Source organism: Arachis hypogaea, chromosome 9 (genome assembly GCF_003086295.3).
Source record: "Arachis hypogaea cultivar Tifrunner chromosome 9, arahy.Tifrunner.gnm2.J5K5, whole genome shotgun sequence".
Taxonomy (NCBI): Eukaryota; Viridiplantae; Streptophyta; class Magnoliopsida; order Fabales; family Fabaceae; genus Arachis; species Arachis hypogaea.
The window spans coordinates 48,699,775-48,723,405 of NC_092044.1; positions in this window are offsets into that span (position 1 = coordinate 48,699,775).

The following is a 23,631-nucleotide window of genomic DNA, read 5'->3' on the forward strand; positions in this document are numbered from 1 at the left end:
ATGAAAACAAAGATAGTGTGTGAAGGGGGGGAGTCCGAAGACCCCTCGTCAATCCCCCATTCCAGAATGACTTGAATGTAAAAACTAAGGCCTTTATATAGGCTTTCCTAAATTACAAAATGAAATTAAAAGCAAATTACACTTAAATGAAAATTCCTATTCTAGATGCGTCTTGTGGCCTTGATTGGTTGACAATTGTGGGCTTGCTTGCTTGAGCTTTGAAGTGGACTTGAGAGAGAAGTGAGTCAAGTTGAGGTCCAGGTGCTAAAGTTAGTGCTAAAGTTAGCCACACTAACGCTACAAGTATGGCGTTAGTGCTAAAGTTATTGTGGCTAACGTTGCACTTGCTGCCCAGTTGGTGTTTTTGGGGCTTAAAAGATGCCTCTTGTTTGTGCTCCAATTTCATGCCCACTATAGAGTATTATATATCGTTGGAAAGCTCTGAATGTCAGATTTCTAACGCAACTAGAATCACCTCAATTGAACTTCTGTAGCTCAAGTCATGCGCCTTTGAAGTGGACATGGTCGCTGGCATGGTCGCCAACGTTAATGAAAATGTTGAGTCTTAATAACGCTAGTGATTTCCCATTTTTGAAGCTCAAACTTAAGTTAACGTGGGAGTTAACGTGGCTCATTGTGGCTTGTGTGGCTCCTTCCAACGTTAGTGACAATGTTGAGTGTCACTAACATTGGCCATCACCTTCTTTCGTCCACGTTAGCTTCCACGTTAACTAAGTTAACGTGGAAGTTAACGTGGCTTCCTTGAGGGTTGTGTGGTTGCTTTCAACGTTAGTGACAATGTTGGGTGTCACTAACTTTGTCGACCACCCTTGCCTCTTACGTTAGCTCCCATGTTAACCAAGTTAACGTGGGAGTTAACGTTGCATTTTGCACTTAGGCCAACGTTAGTGACAATGTTGAATGTCACTAACGTTGGCTTCCTTCCCCCTTTTAACGTTAGAGGCCACGTTAACTAAGTTAACGTGGACTCTAACGTGGCCACTTATGAGCTTGGTCCAACGTTAGTGATAATGTTAAGTGTCACTAACATTGGCTCCATTTCCTTTCTTCAAAGTTAATGCCACTAACGTTCCAACTTTCCTTCCTTCCACGTTAGTGCCCACGTTAGTGTAACTAACGTAGCCACTAACGTGGCTCTTCTCTGCTTCTTTTTGCCTGAAATTAAACAAACAGAGTGCATCAAAGTCTTGCTCTTAATCATGGGATCATGCATCATCCAATTTATCATATAATTCATGCAAAATTCTCATGAAATCATGTAAAGTGCACAATGTATACTTGAATCAAGAAGTAAGTGAAATTCTACCCAAAACTAGCTTATTTCCTAAGAAAATGCATGAAACTACCTTAAAAACAATGAAGAAAAGGTCAGTGAAACTGGCCAAAATGCCCTGGCATCACAACACCAAACTTAAAGCTTGCTTGTCCCTAAGCAAGTACTGGAACAAGAGAATGATGAATGAAATGCCAATAGTAATGAGTCATTCTTGTGGAAGTCATGTCCCTGGTTTTATGGTGGTTTCATGCATAGCAACTTAGGTTCATTCCTGGCTTTCAGACCTTTATCATGTCCTAGAATACTCACTGTGACTGCATACCATGAGACTTTTATTAATTGATCCTTTTGTTGTCAATTCAGGGTTTATTTGTGTTCTTGGGCTAGGTGTTCTGTAAGGGGGCAACTCTTTAAAATAGGCTTTCAGCCAACACTCCCGAACCAGTTGGTTCAAGGTGCTAGGTGTTGAAGCAGCCCTAAGAACTTACTTGCTCAAGTCTCTCCCCCATACATACACACCACAGGCATATAGTTTATTTATTTTCTTTTCTTGAGACCTTGGTGTCCAGCACCTCTTTGGGTTACTAAATGCTCTGTAGTGAGGGTTACTCTTGATAGTGGACTTTCAGCTGATAATCCCGAGTTAGTTAACCCAAGTTACCAAGTGATAAGTCACCCCAAAGAGCTTATTCATCCAAGTAGATCCCTCACACATGAGCACCACAGACACATGCCTCAAGCTCAAAACCATTGGTGCCTAGCCTTATTGCTTACTCTTTTTCTTTTGTTTTTCAACCTTTATTGTTCTTTCCCTTTTTCTTCTTAGGATCTTCTTATTTAGTTAGTCTCATGGGGTGTGTCTCCAGCATAGTATTCATGACAGATAGTTGTCCTCCCACCTTGTGGTTGAACCAACTTAGCCAACTTATGACCACACCACAAACTCAAGAACTTACTCCATAGTATGAACTCCACTCTGGTCTTTTATAAAACACTCATTCTCTTTACATTTGATTCAAAAGGGACAAGCATACAAGTAAGTGGTGGACGAAATTGTGATCACATCAATGTAGTACTCTTTGTTATTGTATGGAATCATTATTGTGGCTCTTGGCTATGTGTGGACACAACTCCGTTCAACTTAACCAGCAAGTGTACTAGGTCATCCAAGTAATACCTTACGTGAGTAAGGGTCGATCCCACAGAGATTGTTGGTATGAAGCAAGCTATGGTCACCTTTTAAATCTCAGTTAGGAAAATTAAATGGTTATGGATTTCGAAAATTAATTAATAATAAACAGAAAATAAAATAGGATAGAAATACTTATGTAAATCAATAGTGGGAATTTCAGATAGGCGTATGGAGATGCTGTGCTCCTCTTGAATCTCTACTTTCTTATTACATTCATCCAATCCTTCTTACTCCTTTCCATGGCAAGCTGTATGTAGGGCATCACCGTCGTCAATTGCTACTTTTAATCCTCTCGGGTAAATGGTCCTATGCACTGTCACTGCATGGCTAATCGTCTGGAGGCATCACCCTTGCCGATGGCTACATCCCATCCTCTCAGTGAAAATGGTCCAAATGCTCTGTCACAGCACGGCTAATCATCTGTCGGTTCTCAATCAGGTTGGAATAGAATCCCTTGATTCTTTTGCGTCTGTCACTGACGCCCAGCCTTCAGGAGTTTGAAGCTCGTCACAGTCATTCAATACCGGAATCTTACTCGGAATACCACAGACAAGGTTAGACTTTCCAGATTCCCGGAATCCTACTCGGAATACCACAGACAAGGTTAGACTTTCCGGATTCCCATGAATGCCGCCATCTATCTAGCTTATACCACGAAGATTCTGTTGGGGAATCTAAAAGACATGCGCCCGGCCTAAGGTAGAACGGAAGTGGCTGTCAGTCACGCGCGTTCATAGGTGAGAATGATGATGAGTGTCACAGATCATCACATTCATCAAGTTGAAGTGCAACGTATATCTTGGAATAAGAATAAAAGAGAATTGAATAGAAGATAATAGTAATTATATTGAAACTTGAGGTACAGCAGAGCTCCATACCCTTAATCTATGGTGTGTAGAAACTCCACCGTTGAAAATACATAAGTGAAAGGTTCAGGCATGGCTGAATGGCCAGCCCCCATGAAGATGATCAAAAGACCGAATGGTCAAAAGATGACTAATACACTAGTAAAAAGTCTTATTTATACTAAACTAGCTACTAGGGTTTACATGAGTAAGTAATTGATGCATAAATCCACTTCCGGGGCCCACTTGGTGTATGTTTGGGCTGAGCTTGATCTATCCACGAGCTGAGGCATCTCTTGGAGTTGAGCACCAAGTTATAACGTCTTTTGGGCGTTCAACTCCGGGTTGTGACGTGTTTCTGGCGTTTAACTCCAGACAATAGCATGTACTTGGCGTTGAGCGCCACTTTACGTCATAAATTCCCGATTAAAGTATGGACTATTATATATTGCTGGAAAGCTCTGGATGTATACTTTCCAATGCCGTTGAGATCGCGCCTTTTGGAGTTCTCTAGCTCCAGAAAATCCATTTCGAGTGCAGGGAGGTCAGATTCAAACAGCATCAGTAGTCCTGTTGTCAGCCTTTTTCAGAGTTTTGCTCAAGTCCCTCAATTTCAGCCAGAAATTACCTGAAATCACAGAAAAACACACAAACTCATAGTAAAGTCCAGAAATGTGAATTTTAACATAAAAACTAATGAAAACATCCCTGAAAGTAGCTTAAACTTACTAAAAACTACCTAAAAACAATGCCAAAAAGAGTATAAATTATCCGCTCATCACAACACCAAACTTAAATTGTTGCTTGTCCCCAAGCAACTGAAAATCAATTAGGATAAAAAGAAGAGAATATACTATAAATTCCAGAATATCAATGAATATTAATTATAATTAGATGAGCGGGACTTGTAGCTTTTTGCTTCTGAACAGTTTTGGCATCTCATTTTTTTTCCTTTGAAGTTTAGAATGATTGGCTTCTCTAGGAACTTAGAATTTCGGATAGTGTTATTGACTTTCCTAGTTAAGTATGTTGATTCTTGAACACAGCTACTTATGAGTCTTGGCTGTGACCCTAAGCATTTTGTTTTCCAGTATTACCACCGGATACATAAATGCCACAGACACATGACTGGGTGAACTTTTTCAGATTGTGACTCAGCTTTGCTAGAGTCCCCAGTTAGAGGTGTCCAGAGCTCTTAAGCACACTCTTTTTGCTTTGGATCACGACTTTAACCACTCAGTCTTAAGCTTTTCACTTGGGCCTTCATGACACAAGCACATGGTTAGGGACAGCTTGATTTAGCCGCTTAGGCCTGGATTTGATTTCCTTGGGCCCTCCTATCCATTGATGCTCAAAGCCTTGGATCCTTTTTACTCTTGCCTTTTGGTTTTAAGGGCTATTGGCTTTTTCTGCTTGCTTTTTCTTTTTCTTTCTATTTTTTTCGCCATTTTTTTTGCAAGCTTTTCTTTTTTTTTCACTGCTTTTTCTTGCTTCAAGAATCAATTTTATGATTTTTCAGATTATCAATAACATTTCTCTTTATTCATCATTCTTTCAAGAGCTAACAATTTTAACATTCATAAACAGCAAGATCAAAAAAAATATGCACTGTTCAAGCATTCATTCAGAAAACAAAAAGTATTGTCACCACATCAATATAATTAAATTAAATTCAAGGATAAATTCGAAATTCATGTACTTCTTGTTCTTTTGAATTAAAACATTTTTCATTTAAGAAAGGTGAAGGATTTATAGAATTTATTCATAGCTTTAAGACATAGTTACTACATCCTAATGATCATGAAGTAGAGACACAAAACATGGATAGACATATAACAACATAAAAAAAACGAAAAGCAGAAGAAACATTTAAGAACAAGGAATGAGTCCACCTTAGTGAGGGTGGCGCCTTCTTAAAGAACCAATGGTGCTCTTTGAGCTCCTCTATGTCTCTTCCTTGCTTCTGTTGAATGATTCCTAGTAATTTTGGTGTTCCTACCCTTAGTTGCTTCCAATAATTATGTGGAGGAACATGTATCCCCTGAGGTATCTCATGGATTTCTTGATGAGGGAATTTCTCATGCTCTCTTGATGTGCAGTCAAATGCTCTTCTACTGAGTTATGGACCCTTGAGATGAATATCTCCATCTCCCATGACTTGGAGGTGGAAGCTTTTTGTCTTCCTTTTTCTCTTTTTTTTTTTAGGTTTCTCTGAATTGTTGATTTTTAGTTTCTCTTGACTTCCTCTTCAGAGTCTTTTCAGGTTCAGGATTAGCTTCAACAAGAGTGCCTTTTTCCTTGTTCCTGCTCATATGAAAGAGAAGAGGAAAAGAAAAGGAAGAGGAATCCTCTATGTCACAGTAAAGAGGATCCTTATTATTAGTAGAAGAAGAAAGGGGATAACGGAAGGAGAGGGATGAATAGTCTGTATAAAGAGTAAGGATAGGGGAGGTGATAAGAGATGAAGAGAAGTGTTAGTAAATAAATAAATAAATAGAAGAAGATGAGAGAGGGATTTTCGAAAATATTTTTGAAAAGGAGTTAGTAATTTCGAAAATTAAAGATGTATTAAAATTAAAATAAAAATTTAAAACAATTAGTTAATTAAAAAGAATTTTTTGAAAAAGAGGGAGGTATTTTCGAAAATTAGAGAGGGAAAAGTAGTTAGGTGGTTTTGAAAAAGATAATAAACAAACAAAAAGTTAATTAGTTAGTTGAAAAAGATATTAAAATCAAATTTGAAAAGATAAGAAGATAAGAAATTAGATAAGATATTTTAAAATCAAATTTTTTGAAAAAGATAAAATTTTGAAAAAGATATGATAAAGAGATAAGATAAGAAGATGTGATAAAAAGATATGTTTGAAAAAGATTTAATTTTTAAAATTAAAATTAATTACTTAACTAACAAGTAACTACAAGATATGATTCTAGAATTTAAAGATTGATCCTTTCTTAACAAGAAAGTAACAAACTTCAAATTTTTGAATCAATCACATTAATTGTTAGCTAATTTTCGAAAATTTGATATAAAGATAAGAAAAAGATTTTGAAAATATTTTGAAAAAGATTTTTGAAATTTTTGAAAAAGAGGAAAAATTGGAGAACATATGATTTTTGAAAAAGATTTTGAAAAGATAAGATTTTTAAATTTTGAAAATTTGACTTGACTTGTAAGAAATAACTAATTTTAAAAATTTTTGACTAAGTCAACTCAAATATTCAAAAATTATGAGAAAAATAAGGAAAATATATTTTTTTGATTTTTTTAATTTTTAATTATGAGAGAGAAAAATTAAAAACGTCATTTTTATGTTTTTCTCTTTTCTTTATGGATCAAAACAAAGAATGCATGCAAGAACACTATGAATGTCAAGATGAACACCAAGAACACCTTGAAGATCATGATGAACATCAAGAACATAATTTTGAAAAATTTTTGATGCAAAGAAAACATGCAAGACACCAAACTTAGAAATCTTTAACGCATGGACACTATGAATGCAAAAATGCATATGAAAAACAACAAACAACACAAAACAAGAAAGCATCAAGATCAAACAAGAAGACTTATCAAGAACAACTTGAAGATCATGAAGAACACTATGAATGCATGAAATTTTTCGAAAAATGCAAGTAAAATTTTTTAAAACATGCAATTGACACCAAACTTAAAAATTGACTCAAGACTCAAACAAGAAACACAAAATATTTTTGATTTTTATGATTTTATTAATTTTTTTGGATTTTTATAATATTTTTCGAAAATATTCTTTTAGAAAAACGAAAATAAAAGAAAAATTTTGAAAACTTTTTGAAAAGAAAATAAAAAGAAAATTACCTAATCTGAACAACAAGATGAACAGTCAGTTGTCCATACTCGAGCAATCCCCGACAACAGCGCCAAAAACTTGGTGAATGAAATTGTGATCACATCAATGTAGTACTCTTTGTTATTGTATGGAATCATTATTGTGGCTCTTGGCTATGTGTGGACACAACTCCGTTCAACTTAACCAGCAAGTGTACTGGGTCATCCAAGTAATACCTTACGTGAGTAAGGGTCGATCCCACAGAGATTGTTGGTATGAAGCAAGCTATGGTCACCTTGTAAATCTCAGTTAGGCAAATTAAATGGTTATGGATTTCGAAAATTAATTAATAATAAACAAAAAATAAAATAGGACAGAAATACTTATGTAAATCAATAGTGGGAATTTCAGATAGGCGTATGGAGATGCTGTGCTCCTCCTGAATCTCTACTTTCTTATTACATTCATCCAATCCTTCTTACTCCTTTCCATGGCAAGCTGTATGTAGGGCATCACCGTCGTCAATGGCTACTTTTAATCCTCTCGGGAAAATGGTCCTATGCGCTGTCACTGCATGGCTAATCGTCTGGAGGCATCACCCTTGCCGATGGCTACATCCCATTCTCTCAGTGAAAATGGTCCAAATGCTCTGTCACAGCACGGCTAATCATCTGTCGGTTCTCAATCAGGTTGGAATAGAATCCCTCGATTCTTTTGCGTCTGTCACTGACGCCCAGCCTTCAGGAGTTTGAAGCTCGTCACAGTCATTCAATACCGGAATCTTACTCGGAATACCACAGACAAGGTTAGACTTTCTAGATTCCCAGAATCCTACTCAGAATACCACAGACAAGGTTAGACTTTCCGGATTCCCATGAATGCCGCCATCCATCTAGCTTATACCACGAAGATTCTGTTGGGGAATTTAAGAGACATGCGCCCGGCCTAAGGTAGAACGGAAGTGGTTGTCAGTCACGCGTGTTCATAGGTGAGAATGATGATGAGTGTCATGGATCATCACATTCATCAAGTTGAAGTGCAACGTATATCTTGGAATAAGAATAAAAGATAATTGAAAAGAAGATAATAGTAATTATATTGAAACTTGAGGTACAGCAGAGCCCGACACCCTTAATCTATGGTGTGTAGAAACTCCACCGTTGAAAATACATAAGTGAAAGGTTCAGGCATGGCTGAATGGCCAGCCCCCATGAAGATGATCAAAAGACCGAATGGTCAAAAGATGACTAATACACTAGTAAAAAGTCTTATTTATACTAAACTAGCTACTAGGGTTTACATGAGTAAGTAATTGATGCATAAATCCACTTCCGGGGCCCACTTGGTGTATGTTTGGGCTGAGCTTGATCTATCCACGAGCTGAGGCTTCTCTTGGAGTTGAACGCCAAGTTATAACGTGTTTTGGGCGTTCAACTCCGGGTTGTGACGTGTTTCTGGCGTTTAACTCCAGACAGCAGCATGTACTTGGCGTTGAGCGCCACTTTACGTCATCAATTCCCGATTAAAGTATAGACTATTATATTTTGCTGGAAAGCTCTGGATGTCTACTTTCCAATGCCGTTGAGAGCGCGCCTTTTGGAGTTCTCTAGCTCCAGGAAATCTATTTCAAGTGCAGGGAGGTCAGATTCCAACAACATCAGTAGTCCTTTTGTCAGCCTTTTTCAGAGTTTTGCTCAAGTCCCTCAATTTCAGCCAGAAATTACCTGAAATCACAGAAAAACACACAAACTCATAGTAAAGTCCAGAAATGTGAATTTTAACATAAAAACTAATGGAAACATCCCTGAAAGTACCTAAAAACAATGCCAAAAAGCGTATAAATTATCCGCTCATCACAACACCAAACTTAAATTGTTGCTTGTCCCCAAGCAACTCAAAATCAATTAGGATAAAAAAAAGAGAATATACTATAAATTCCAGAATATCAATGAATATTAATTATAATTAGATGAGCGGGACTTGTAGCTTTTTGCTTCTGAACAGTTTTGGCATCTCATTTTTTTTCCTTTGAAGTTTAGAATGATTGGCTTCTCTAGGAACTTAGAATTTCGGATAGTGTTATTGACTTTCCTAGTTAAGTATGTTGATTCTTGAACACAGCTACTTATGAGTCTTGGCTGTGGCCCTAAGCATTTTGTTTTCCAGTATTACCACCGGATACATAAATGCCACAGACACATGACTGGGTGAACTTTTTCAGATTGTGACTCAGCTTTGCTAGAGTCCCCAGTTAGAGGTGTCCAGAGCTCTTAAGCACACTTTTTTTGCTTTGGATCACGACTTTAACCACTCAGTCTTAAGCTTTTCACTTGGGCCTTCATGACACAAGCACATGGTTAGGGACAGCTTGATTTAGCCGTTTAGGCCTGGATTTGATTTCCTTGGGCCCTCCTATCCATTGATGCTCAAAGCCTTGGATCCTTTTTACCCTTGCCGTTTGGTTTTAAGGGCTATTGGCTTTTTCTGCTTGCTTTTTCTTTTTCTTTAAATTTTTTTCGCCATTTTTTTGGCAAGCTTTTCTTTTTTTTTCAATGCTTTTTCTTGCTTCAAGAATCAATTTTATGATTTTTCAGATTATCAATAACATTTCTCTTTATTCATCATTCTTTCAAGAGCCAACAATTTTAACATTCATAAACAGTAAGATCAAAAAAATATGCACTGTTCAAGCATTCATTCAGAAAACAAAAAGTATTGTCACCACATCAATATAATTAAATTAAATTCAAGGATAAATTCGAAATTCATGTACTTCTTGTTCTTTTGAATTAAAACATTTTTCATTTAAGAAAGGTGAAGGATTTATAGAATTTATTCATAGCTTTAAGACATAGTTACTACATCCTAATGATCATGAAGTAGAGACACAAAACATAGATAGACATATAACAACATAAAAAAAATGAAAAGCAGAAGAAAAATTTAAGAACAAGGAATGAGTCCACCTTAGTGAGGGTGGCGCCTTCTTGAAGAACCAATGGTGCTCTTTGAGCTCCTCTATGTCTCTTCCTTGCTTCTGTTGAATGATTCCTAGTAATTTTGGTGTTCCTACCCTTAGTTGCTTCCAATAATTATGTGGAGGAACATGTATCCCCTGAGGTATCTCATGGATTTCTTGATGAGGGAATTTCTCATGCTCTCTTGATGTGCAGTCAAATGCTCTTCTACTGAGTTATGGACCCTTGAGATGAATATCTCCATCTCCCATGACTTAGAGGTGGAAGCTTTTTGTCTTCCTTTTTCTCTTTTTTTTTTAGGTTTCTCTGAATTGTTGATTTTTAGTTTCTCTTGACTTCCTCTTCAGAGTCTTTTCAGGTTCAGGATTAGCTTCAACAAGAGTGCCTTTTTCCTTGTTCCTGCTCATATGAAAGAGAAGAGGAAAAGAAAAGGAAGAGGAATCCTCTACGTCACAGTAAAGAGGATCCTTATTATTAGTAGAAGAAGAAAGGGGATAATGGAAGGAGAGGGATGAATAGTCTGTATAAAGAGTAAGGATAGGGGAGGTGATAAGAGATGAAGAGAAGTGTTAGTAAATAAATAAATAAATAGAAGAAGATGAGAGAGGGATTTTCGAAAATATTTTTGAAAAGGAGTTAGTAATTTCGAAAATTAAAGATGTATTAAAATTAAAATAAAAATTTGAAACAATTAGTTAATTAAAAAGAATTTTTTGAAAAAGAGGGAGGTATTTTCGAAAATTAGAGAGGAAAAAGTAGTTAGGTGGTTTTGAAAAAGATAAGAAACAAACAAAAAGTTAATTAGTTAGTTGAAAAAGATATTAAAATCAAATTTGAAAAGATAAGAAGATAAGAAGTTAGATAAGATATTTTAAAATCAAATTTTTTGAAAAAGATAAAATTTTGAAAAAGATATGATAAAGAGATAAGATAAGAAGATGTGATAAAAAGATATGTTTGAAAAAGATTTAATTTTTAAAATTAAAATTAATTACTTAACTAACAAGTAACTACAAGATATGATTCTAGAATTTAAAGATTGATCCTTTCTTAACAAGAAAGTAACAAACTTCAAATTTTTGAATCAATCACATTAATTGTTAGCTAATTTTCGAAAATTTGATATAAAGATAAGAAAAAGATTTTGAAAATATTTTGGAAAAGATTTTTGAAATTTTCGAAAAAGAGGAAAAATTGGAGAAGATATGATTTTTGAAAAAGATTTTGAAAAGATAAGATTTTTAAATTTTGAAAATTTGACTTGACTTGTAAGAAATAACTAATTTTAAAAATTTTTGACTAAGTCAACTCAAATTTTCGAAAATTATGGGAAAAATAAGGAAAATATATTTTTTTGATTTTTTGAATTTTTAATTATGAGAGAGAAAAATTAAAAACGTCATTTTTATGTTTTTCTCTTTTCTTTATGGATCAAAACAAAGAATGCATGCAAGAACACTATGAATGTCAAGATGAACACCAAGAACACGTTGAAGATCATGATGAACATCAAGAACATAATTTTGAAAAATTTTTGATGCAAAGAAAACATGCAAGACACCAAACTTAGAAATCTTTAATGCATGGACACTATGAATGCAAAAATGCATATGAAAAACAACAAACAACACAAAACAAGAAAGCATCAAGATCAAACAAGAAGACTTATCAAGAACAACTTGAAGATCATGAAGAACACTATGAATGCATGAAATTTTTCGAAAAATGCAAGTAAAATTTTTTAAAACATGCAATTGACACCAAACTTAAAAATTGACTCAAGACTCAAACAAGAAACACAAAATATTTTTTATTTTTATGATTTTATTAATTTTTTTGGATTTTTATTATATTTTTCGAAAATATTCTTTTAGAAAAACGAAAATAAAAGAAAAATTTTGAAAACTTTTTGAAAAGAAAATAAAAAGAAAATTACCTAATCTGAGCAACAAGATGAACAGTCAGTTGTCCATACTCGAACAATCCCCGGCAACGGCGCCAAAGGCATGGTGGACGAAATTGTGATCACATCAATGTAGTACTCTTTGTTATTGTATGGAATCATTATTGTGGCTCTTGGCTATGTGTGGACACAACTCCGTTCAACTTAACCAGCAAGTGTACTGGGTCATCCAAGTAATACCTTACGTGAGTAAGGGTCGATCCCACAGAGATTGTTGGTATGAAGCAAGCTATGGTCACCTTGTAAATCTCAGTTAGGCAAATTAAATGGTTATGGATTTCAAAAATTAATTAATAATAAACAGAAAATAAAATAGGATAGAAATACTTATGTAAATCAATAGTGGGAATTTCAGATAGGCGTATGGAGATGCTGTGCTCCTCTTGAATCTCCACTTTCTTATTACATTCATCCAATCCTTCTTACTCCTTTGCATGGCAAGCTGTATGTAGGGCATCACCGTCGTCAATGGCTACTTTTAATCCTCTTGGGAAAATGGTCCTATGCGCTGTCACTGCATGGCTAATCGTCTGGAGGCATCACCCTTGCCGATGGCTACATCCCATCCTCTCAGTTAAAATGGTCCAAATGCTCTGTCACAGCACGGCTAATCATCTGTCGGTTCTCAATCAGGTTGGAATAGAATCCCTTGATTCTTTTGCGTCTGTCACTGACGCCCAACCTTCAGGAGTTTGAAGCTCGTCACAGTCATTCAATACCGGAATCTTACTCGGAATAACACAGACAAGGTTAGACTTTCCAGATTCCCGGAATCCTACTCGGAATACCACAGACAAGGTTAGACTTTCCAGATTCCCATGAATGCCGCCATCTATCTAGCTTATACCACGAAGATTCTGTTGGGGAATCTAAGAGACATGCGCCCGGCCTAAGGTAGAACGAAAGTGGTTGTCAGTCACGCGCGTTCATAGGTGAGAATGATGATGAGTGTCATGGATCATCACATTCATCAAGTTGAAGTGCAACATATATCTTGGAATAAGAATAAAAGAGAATTGAATAGAAGATAATAGTAATTATATTGAAACTTGAGGTACAGCAGAGCTCCACACCCTTAATCTATGGTGTGTAGAAACTCCACCGTTGAAAATACATAAGTGAAAGGTTCAGGTATGGCTGAATGGCCAGGCCCCATGAAGATGATCAAAAGACCGAATGGTCAAAAGATGACTAATACACTAGTAGAAAGTCTTATTTATACTAAACTAGCTACTAGGGTTTACATGAGTAAGTAATTGATGCATAAATCCACTTCCGGGGCCCACTTGGTGTATGTTTGGGCTGAGCTTGATCTATCCACGAGCTGAGGCTTCTCTTGGAGTTGAACGCCAAGTTATAACGTGTTTTGGGCGTTCAACTCCGGGTTGTGACGTGTTTCTGGCGTTTAACTCCAGACAGCAGCATGTACTTGGCGTTGAGCGCCACTTTACGTCGTCAATTCCCGATTAAAGTATGGGCTATTATATATTGCTGGAAAGCTCTGGATGTCTACTTTCCAATGCCGTTGAGAGCGCGCCATTTGGAGTTTTGTAGCTCCAGAAAATCCATTTCGAGTGCAGGGAGGTCAGATTCCAACAACATCAGTAGTCCTTTTGTCAGCCTTTTTCAGAGTTTTACTCAAGTCCCTCAATTTCAGCTAGAAATTACCTGAAATCACAGAAAAACACACAAACTCATAGTAAAGTCTAGAAATGTGAATTTTAACATAAAAACTAATGAAAACATCCCTGAAAGTAGCTTAAACTTACTAAAAACTACCTAAAAACAATGCCAAAAAGCGTATAAATTATCCGCTCATCAGTAAGCAAAGTAAGGATGCAGTAATGACATTCAGACTAGAAAACACAGCCTTAATCAATAAAATGTTTAAAATACAGAATTGACATGATTATTCACATGGAGCAAGCACACATACATACAAAGAACTTAGAAGACAATCATGCAAATTAAAGTGCTGGAAATAAGTAAGAGGAGAAAGGAACTTTACCACCTTGTATTTTATCTTCATTGTTGTTGCCCTTTTCCTCCTATTCTTCCCCTTCCCACACCATACATAGAATGATTGCTTATACTCAAGCAACAATTAAAACAGTGGTGATGGGGTCCATGATGGATCATGAATGTCTTTGAATGAAGTGTGAGTATGCATGTGTTTCAGCAAGCAAGGTTAAGGATACAATAAAGACACAAGAGATACAAACAGAGACATTTTGATTGCATTAATAAGTGGTGTTGGCATGGTACTTGCTTGAAAGTTAAGTGGCAACACCAAACTTAGTGTGCCACTATCAATTTAGAATGTTGCAAGTACCCAGTGAAGATTGAAAATCAAATTGTTGCATAGCAACACCAAACTTAGAATGCAATCATATGCCAAATTATTGAAAGCAAACTAAGCAAAGCAAGGAAATGTTACGTACGGTTGGGTTGCCTCCCAACAAGCGCTCTTTTAATGTCGTTAGCTTGACATGTTGTTCATGACTTTCTTCCTCTTCTTCCAGTTTGTTAAGAGGAATGACCTCAAGTGGAAAGACGAGCCAGTTAATGCCCCTTGTTTTGAGTGCCTCTCTCCAGCAAGCCTTCTTCTGTTGTTAGCTTGTGTAAACTTGCTTGATGGGGTAGGGGTGGGATGGCTTTTGGTTGACCTTTTCTTCTTCATGGATATTGTCCTTCTTTTCTTGGTCACCATCCTCTTTTTAGTGCTCATGTTGATTGCCTTCACCACCTTTGTTTCAGTACTTGGGTGTTGTATGAGGGTTGGAGCAACATCTTCATCAAGAACTTCTTGAATTGGTGGTTCAATGAACTCACCCTCTATGCAACTCTCTGTTTTATTGGAGTAGTGTGGACTCCCTTGATTGACTTCCTCCCTTTCTTCTACATGATGTTGCATTGTGTCCTTTGGGAGTGAGTTTGCATGTTCCTCATCTTTTATTGCAATTTCTCTTGACACAGGGACCTTTTGTTCTTGTTTTTCCACTTCCTCACCCACAAATTGGTCTTCATTCTCACTGTTTGATGGTTCTAAGTTCCCCCTTGTCTGCTCTAAGGGCCCATTCAATTTTTGAGGTGGAAAGAACTTTGCCAAGAAGGCATTGACTAGCTTTTCCCAAGAGTTCAGGCTTTCTTTAGGTTGTGAGTCCAACCATATCCTAGCTCTGTCTCTTACAGCAAAAGGGAATAGCATATGTCTGTAGACCTCAGGGTCAACCCCATTGGTCTTGACAGTGTCACAGATTTGCAAGAATTCAGCTAAAAACTGATGAGGATCTTCCAATGGAAGTCCATGGAACTTGCAATTCTGTTGCATTAGAGAAACTAATTGAGGCTTAAGCTCAAAGTTGTTTGCTCCAATGGCAGGGATAGAGATGCTTCTCCCATAGAAGTCGGGAGTAGGTGCAGTAAAATCACCCAGCACCTTCCTTGCATTGTTGGCATTGTTGTTGTTTTCGGCTGCCATGTTTTCTTTTTGTTTGAAGATTTCTGTTAGGTCCTCTACAGAGAGTAGTGCTTTAGCTTCTCTTAGCTTTCACTTCAAGGTCCTTTCAGGTTCAGGGTCAGCCTCAACAAGAATGCTTTTGTCTTTGCTCCTGCTCATATGAAAGAGAAGAGAACAAGAAAATATGGAATCCTCTATGTCACAGTATAGAGATTCCTTGAGATGTCAGAGGAAAAGAAGAATAGAAGGAGGAGGTAGAAGAAGAAGAATTCGAACTTATCAAGAGAGATAGAGTTCGAATTGTTGATAGTGGAGGAGTGTTAGTCCTTAAATAGAAGGATGTGAGAAGAGGGGAAGAATTTTCGAAAATAAATTAAAAGATTTTGAAGAAATTTTGAAAAATTGAAGAATGATTTTCAAAAGTTAAAGTTGGGAAAGAAATAAAGTGATTTTTGAAAAAGATTTTGAAATTAGAAATAAAAAAGATTGAAAATTATTTGGAAAAAGATGTGATTAAGAAGATATGATTGAAGAGTTATGGTTTTAAAAAGATATGATTGAAAAGCTATGATTGAGAAACAATTTAAAAGGATTTGATTTTTAAAATTAATGACTTGGCTAACAAGAAATTTAAAGGATATGATTCAAACATTAAACCTTTCTTAACAGAAAAGGCAACATACTTGAAATGTTGAATCAAATCATTAATTGTAGGCAAGTATTTTTGAGAATGGAAAGAAATTGATTTCGAAAATATATGATTGAAAAGATATGGTTTGAAAAAGATTTGATTTTGAAAAATTATGAAAACTTGAAAAAAAAATTGAATTAAAAACAAAATCTTCCCTCTTGTATCATCCTGGCGTTAAACGCCCATAATGGTATCCATTATGGCGTTTAACGCCCAAAATGCTACCCTTTTGGGCGTTAAACTCCCAGCCAGATATTCTGGCTGGCGTTTAAACGCCAGTTTTTCTTCTTCACTGGGCGTTTTGAACGCCCATAATTCCTCTGCTGCATGTTCTGAATCTTCAATTCTCTGTATTATTGACTTGAAAGGACACAAATTAAAAAAAATTTTGAATTTTTAATGATGAGGAATAATCAAAATGCCACTAAGATCAAATAAACAATGCATGCAAGACACCAAACTTAGAAGTTTGTATACTATTGACACTAACAAATTGAGAATGCATATGAGAAACAACAAAACATTCAAGACAAGAGAATTTAAAGATCAGAGCAAGGAAATCATCAAGAACAACTTGAAGATCAAATGAAGAACATAATGCATGTAATTTTCGAAAATTAGAAGAATAAAGACATGCAATTGACACTAAACTTAAAATTAGACACTAGACTCAAACAAGAAACATAAAAATATTTTTGATTTTAAGATTTTAAAAATTTTTTTTGTGTTTTTTTGAAAATTTAGTGGAAAAGAAAAACAAGGGTTCAAAATTCTTAATGAGAATTCCAGGAATCATTGCAATGCTAGTCTAAGACTCCGGTCCAGGAATTAGACATGGCTTCACAGCCAGCCAAGCTTTCAGTGAAAGCTCCGGTCCAAAACACTAGACATGGCCAATGGCCAGCCAAGCTTTAGCAGATCATCGCTCACAACAGCAAAATTGATAGAAATCAATAAGTTATTGTGATGATAAGTTGAAACCTCGGTCCAAAAGATTAGACATGGCTTCACAGCCAGCCATACTTCAACAAATCATCATGAAACTTAGAAACCATTCTAAAAAACTCTGAAGAAAAAAATAGAAATATTTTTTTGTATTTTTGAAAAATTTTCGAAAAGTAAAAAGCTTAAACATAAAATAAAATTACCTAATCTAAGCAACAAGATGAACCGTCAGTTGTCCAAACTCAAACAATCCCCGGCAACGACACCAAAAACATGGTGCACGAAATTGTGATCATCAATGGCGCTATCAACATGGTACGCTCAATTGCAGTCTCAACTCTTTATCACAACTTCGCACAACTAACCAGCAAGTGCACTGGGTCGTCCAAGTAATAAACCTTACGTGAGTAAGGGTCGATCCCACGGAGATTGTTGGTATGAAGCAAGCTATGGTCATCTTGTAAATCTCAGTCAGGCGGATTCAAATGGTTATGGAGGATTAATGATTAAAAGATAAATAAAACATAAAATCGAGATACTTATGTAATTCATTGGTGAGAATTTCAGATAAGCGTATGGAGATGCTTTGTCCCTTCCGTCTCTCTGCTTTCCTACTGTATTCATCCAATCCTTCTTACTCCTTTCCATGGCAAGCTGTATGTTGGGCATCACCGTTGTCAATGGCTACAGTCCCGTCCTCTCAGTGAAAATGTTCAACGCGCTCTGTCACAGCACGGCTATTCATCTGTCGGTTCTCGATCATGTCAGAATAGAATCCAATGATTCTTTTGCGTCTGTCACTAACGCCCCACGATCGCGAGTTTGAAGCTTGTCACAGTCATTCAATCCCTGAATCCTACTCAGAATACCACAGACAAGGTTTAAACCTTCCGGATTCTCAATAATGGCCACGAATGGATTCTAGCTTATACCACGAAGATTCTGATTAAGGATCCAAGAGATATCCACTCAATCTAAGGTAGAACGGAGGTGGTTGTCAGGCACACGTTCATAGGTGAGAATGATGATGAGTTTCATGGATCATCACATTCATCAAGTTGAGGAAGAAGTGATATCTTAGAACAAGAATAAGCTGAATTGAATAGAAGAACAATAGTAATTGCATTAATACTCGAGGTACAGCAGAGCTCCACACCTTAATCCATGGTGTGTAGAAACTCTACCGTTGAAAATACATAAGAACAAGGTCTAGGCATGGCCAAATGGCCAGCCTCCCAAAGAGGGTTCAATCATAAAAACATGATCAAAAGATGATCCGAAGATAGAAAGATTCTTCAAATACAATAGCAAAAGGTCTTATTTATAGAGAACTAGTAGCCTAGGGTTTACAGAAATGAGTAAATGACGTAAAAATCCACTTCCAGGCCCACTTGGTGTGTGCTTGGGCTGCGAATTGAAGCTTCCATGTGTAGAGACTTTTCTTGGAGTTAAACGCCAGCTTTTGTGCCAGTTTGGGCGTTTAACTCCCACTTTTGTGCCAGTTCCGGCGTTTAACGCTGGGAATTCTGAAGCTGACTTGGAACGCCTGTTTGGGCCATCAAATTTCGGGCAAAGTATGGACTATTATATATTTCTGGAAAGCCCTAGATGTCTACTTTCTAACGCAATTAAAAGCGTGCCAATTGGGCTTCTGTAGCTCCAGAAAATTTACTTCGAGTGCAGGGAGGTCAGAATCCAACAACATCTGCAGCCCTTTTCAGCCTCTGAATCAGGTTTTTGCTCAGGTCCCTCAATTTCAGCCAAAAAATACCTGAAATCATAGAAAAACACACAAACTCATAGTAAAGTCTAGAAAAGTGAATTTTAAATAAAAACTAATAAAAATATAATAAAAACTAACTAAAACATACTAAAAGCATACTAAAAACAATGCCAAAAAGCGTATAAATTATCCGCTTATCAACGGCCAACACCTTGGCCATCTTCTTGGCAGTTATAGGCTTATCTTGCTTCACCAACACCTCATCAATCACCTTCTCAACTCCAGCGTCATCATATAGCTCTTGTATGATGCTGGGGAATGCTAATCTTGTGCTCTCGTTAGTGCTTCTCTGTATCTTGTTGATGTTGTTAGCAATCAACTCCCCAACATTCACGCCCTCTCCCTTCATTATACTGTATATAAGTACAGCTCTCTCCTTGGTCCCCTCAGATGTGTTTAATGTAGGGATCAAAGATCTTCTCACAAAGTCTAACCACCCCTAGCTTGGGGGCTCAAGTCCCTTCTCCTCAGCTGGTTAGGTTTTCCATCTTTGTCATTGATCCACTGCACATTTAGTACACAGATTTCATTCAGGATTTCATCAAATCCTGGTTCTGGTTGCTTCATCCTCTCCTCATAACACCGAGTGGAGTTGATCCTTTTCACCATCAGCACCCTTTCTACGTTAAAGGGACTATAGTCAATGGACTTCCCCCTCACATAGCTAATATACAAATAAGTTTGCCATGGCTGTGGCACTGTATTGGCATAAAACTCCCTTACCACTCCTTCCACCACTTTCTTTGGTAGGTTGCAGAAGAGTGCCCAACCCCTGTTTTTGATCTCAATGTTGATCTCAAGGTGCTCATTCCTTCTTAGTTGGAAACTGATCTCTAGGGTGATCTCCCTCTCACTCACCCAACCATAGAATTGGTTTTGGTTGAATGCTGAGAGGAATTTGTACTCATTGAAGTTTGAGCTTGAGGAACTTGAGGTTGAGTCTTTGGTCTTTCTTTTCTTTGAGGTTGAGGATCTTGGTGGTGCCATTGGGTGGAGAGAGAGAGGGTGTTTGAGGGTTCTGAGATATTAATAGAGTGTTGCAAAGAAACAAAAGAAAAACAAAGTTTTGCCCCAACACTGATGCCAGGGCATCTTGGCCAGTTTCATTGACCTTTTCTTAACTTTTTTAGGGTAGTTTCATGCATTTTCTTAGTAAATATGCAAGTTTTGGATGAAAATACACTTACACCTTGATTCAAGCAAACATTGTGAACTTTACATGGTTTCATGAGAATTAGGCAGGAATTGAATAATATAATTGATGATGCATAATCTCTTGACTTGGAACAGAGCTTTGATGCACTTTAATTGCTTGATTTCAGGACAAAGGAAGCAAGAAGGAGCCACGTTAGTTGTCACGTTAAGCTAATTAACGTAACCACTAACGTGGAATGGTGACAATCTTGTAGCGTTAAATGAAAAAAGTGATCGTCAATAACGCCTTCGATGCCATCATAGCCCACGTTAAGTACATTAACGTGGTAGCTAACGTGGAGGAAAAGAAGAGCTCCAACGTTAGTGGTAAAAGTGAATGCCACTAACGTTCCACAAAGGCACATTTAAGCCATGATAAGAGCCACGTTAACCCAATTAACGTGAACTTTAACATGGGGGAGGAAGCAATCGCCAACGTTAGTGACACTCACCTTTGTCACTAACATTGGACTAAGCCAAGAGTGCCCACATTAGTGGTCACGTTAAGACCACCAACGTGAAGAGTAACGTGGAGCTAAGCATGATGGGCCAACGTTAGTGACACTCACCTTTGTCACTAACGTTGGAGATGGCAATCACCACAACGTTAGTGGTCACGTTAATCCAATTAACGTGAACTCTAACGTGGGAAGGAGGGGCGTTTAGAGCATTAGTGACAAAGGTAAGTGTCACTAACACTCTCGAAGCTTAGGCATGCCCACGTTAAGTGTCATGTTAGTTACACTAATGTGAACTCTAACGTGGGGAGAAGACTTAAGAGCCAATGTTATTGAAAAAGGTGAACGCCAATAACGTTTGCGAAGGACCAAGATGGCAACGTTAGTGGTCACGTTAGTGCCACTAATGTTGAAGTTAACATGGAGTATTAGTGGGTTGGAACGTTAGTAGAAAAGGTGATCGTCACTAACGTTCTCGAACACACATTCTCACTTGACGTTAACACTACTAACGTCCTAACTAACGTCCATGCCTAACTCACACTTTTCTGCGAGCAAAGCTGAGCCTACTATAGATTGTAACTGCTTCAACTCAAGATCAAAGGCCCATATCCAATACTTGAAGAACTAACTAGAAGATCAAGAAGAGTAGTATATATAGGAGTAGTTTTGAACTAGAAAGGAGCTTGGCAATTTGGAGAACTACACCTTGTATATTTACTTTTCTGCACTTTTCTAGTTACTAGAGAATGTACTTTTTTCTACCATTTTCCATTTCCAGAGCTATGAACAACTAAACCCCCTTTTATTGGGTTAGGGAGCTCTGTTGTAATTTGATGGATCAATTATAGTTTTCATTCTTCCTCCTCTTTCTTTTCTCTTGATTTACTAAAAAGCTTTTGATCTTAATTCAATTGGTTAGTTGTATTGGAAAAGAAACTCTCCATAATTGGATCTCCTCTGAGCCTTGGAAAAGGAATGAGGAGATCATTCCAACTAGCACATCCTTCCAACTAAAGTTGCTTGACCAATCAATCTCTGTGGGATTCAACTTTACTCTATTGTGAGTTTTTGCTTGACGACAATTCGGTATACTTGCCAAAGGAAAATTTGTTGAGAGACAAGTTTTCGTGCATCAAGTTTATGGTGCCGTTGCCGGGGATTGATTTTGTATCGACAATGTTTAAGTTGAAACTTCACTCAATTGAGCATTTTCTTCCTCATCCCATCTCCCCTCTTTGTTTCTTTTTCTTTGTTATTATTTATAATTCTGCTCACTAATGGTGTTCATCCAGATGTCTATAGATTGCTTTTGTTCCCTTTTTCACTCAGGGACAAAACATCTAAATGGCTGGAATCATTCCCGAAGGAGAGTTTAACAAATTGGGAAGATATGGTGAACAAATTTTTAGCATGATTTTACCCCCCTCAAAGAATCAACAGGCTGAGAGCTGAGGTACAAACCTTCAGGCAACATGATGGTGAAACTCACTATGAGGCTTGGGAGAGGTTTAAGGACTTAACAAGAAGGTGCCCACCAGACATGTTCAATGAACGGGTTCAACTACACATCTTCTATGAAGGTCTTTTCTACGAGTCAAAGAAGGCCGTGGACCATTCATCAGGGTGCTCTCTAAAAAAGAAGGTCCCTACAGAGGATTTTTCTCCAGGAGATGAAGTGGTCTATGCTTATATTCCACCTATACCACCTCATCTTCCCATCATCCCATCTCAACTACCTCAAGTGTACACCATCAGCAAATTTCCGTCCTTAGAACATGTGGAGCTTCTTAACAAAGCCAATGGAGATATATTCACTGCAAGAGGGAAAGATTTGAAGCACCACCAACCACCCTGACAAAGGCCAGACATCAAGCTAATGACGTTAAAGAAGCGCTTCATGGGAGGCAACCCATATTTTATATCCTTTCCCTTTAATCTTTAATAGTAGTTAATAAAGCAAGGTTCATGAATTCTAAACCAACTTTGACAAGCACTTATAAGAACCTCTACATGCAGCATATAGTGAATGACAAGTTTGGTGTTCAAGGCACACTAAGAGAGCTTGAACACAATTTATATTATGTCAACCTTAGAGCCTTAATCAAATTAATTTTTTTACCACATGATCACAAACTAAGTTTGGTGTCACCTGGTGCACGAAATTGTGATCATCAACAATGGCACCAAAGGCTTGGAGCTTTCAAACATGAATCACACTTTGTCACAACTTCGTACAACTAACCAGCAAGTGCACTGGGTCATCCAAGTAATACCTTACGTGAGTAAGGGTCGATCCCACGGAGATTGTTGGTATGAAGCAAGCTATGGTTATCTTGTAAATCTCAGTCAGGCAGATTCAAATGATTATAATGGTTTTCGAATATAAAGATAAATAAAGCATAAAATAAAGATAGAGATACTTATGTAATTCATTGGTGGGAATTTCAGATAAGTGTATGGAGATGCTTTGTCCCTTCTGAATCTCTGCGTTTCTACTGCCTTCCTCCAATCATTTTTACTCCTTTCTATGGCAAGCTGTATGTAGGGCGTCACCGTTGTCAATGGCTACTTCCCATCCTCTTAGTGAAAATGGTCCAAATGTTTTGTCACAGCACGGCTAATCATCTGTCGGTTTTCGATCATGTCGGAATAGAATCGAGTGATTCTTTTGCATCTGTCACTACGCCCAACACTCGCGAGTTTGAAGTTCGTCACAGTCATTCAATCCTTGAATCCTACTCAGAATACCACAGACAAGGTTTAGACTTTCTGGATTCTCAAGAATGCTGCCAATGGATTCTAGCTTATACCACGAAGATTCTGATTAAGGAATCCAAGAGATATTCACTCTAGCTCTCGCTGGTAGAACGGAAGTGATTATCAGGCACGCGTTCATAAAGATGGATGATTATGATGAGTGTCACGGATCATCACATCCTTCAGGTTGAAGTACAAGTGATATCTTAGAACAAGAATAAGCGCGAATTGAATAGAAAACAGTAGTACTTTG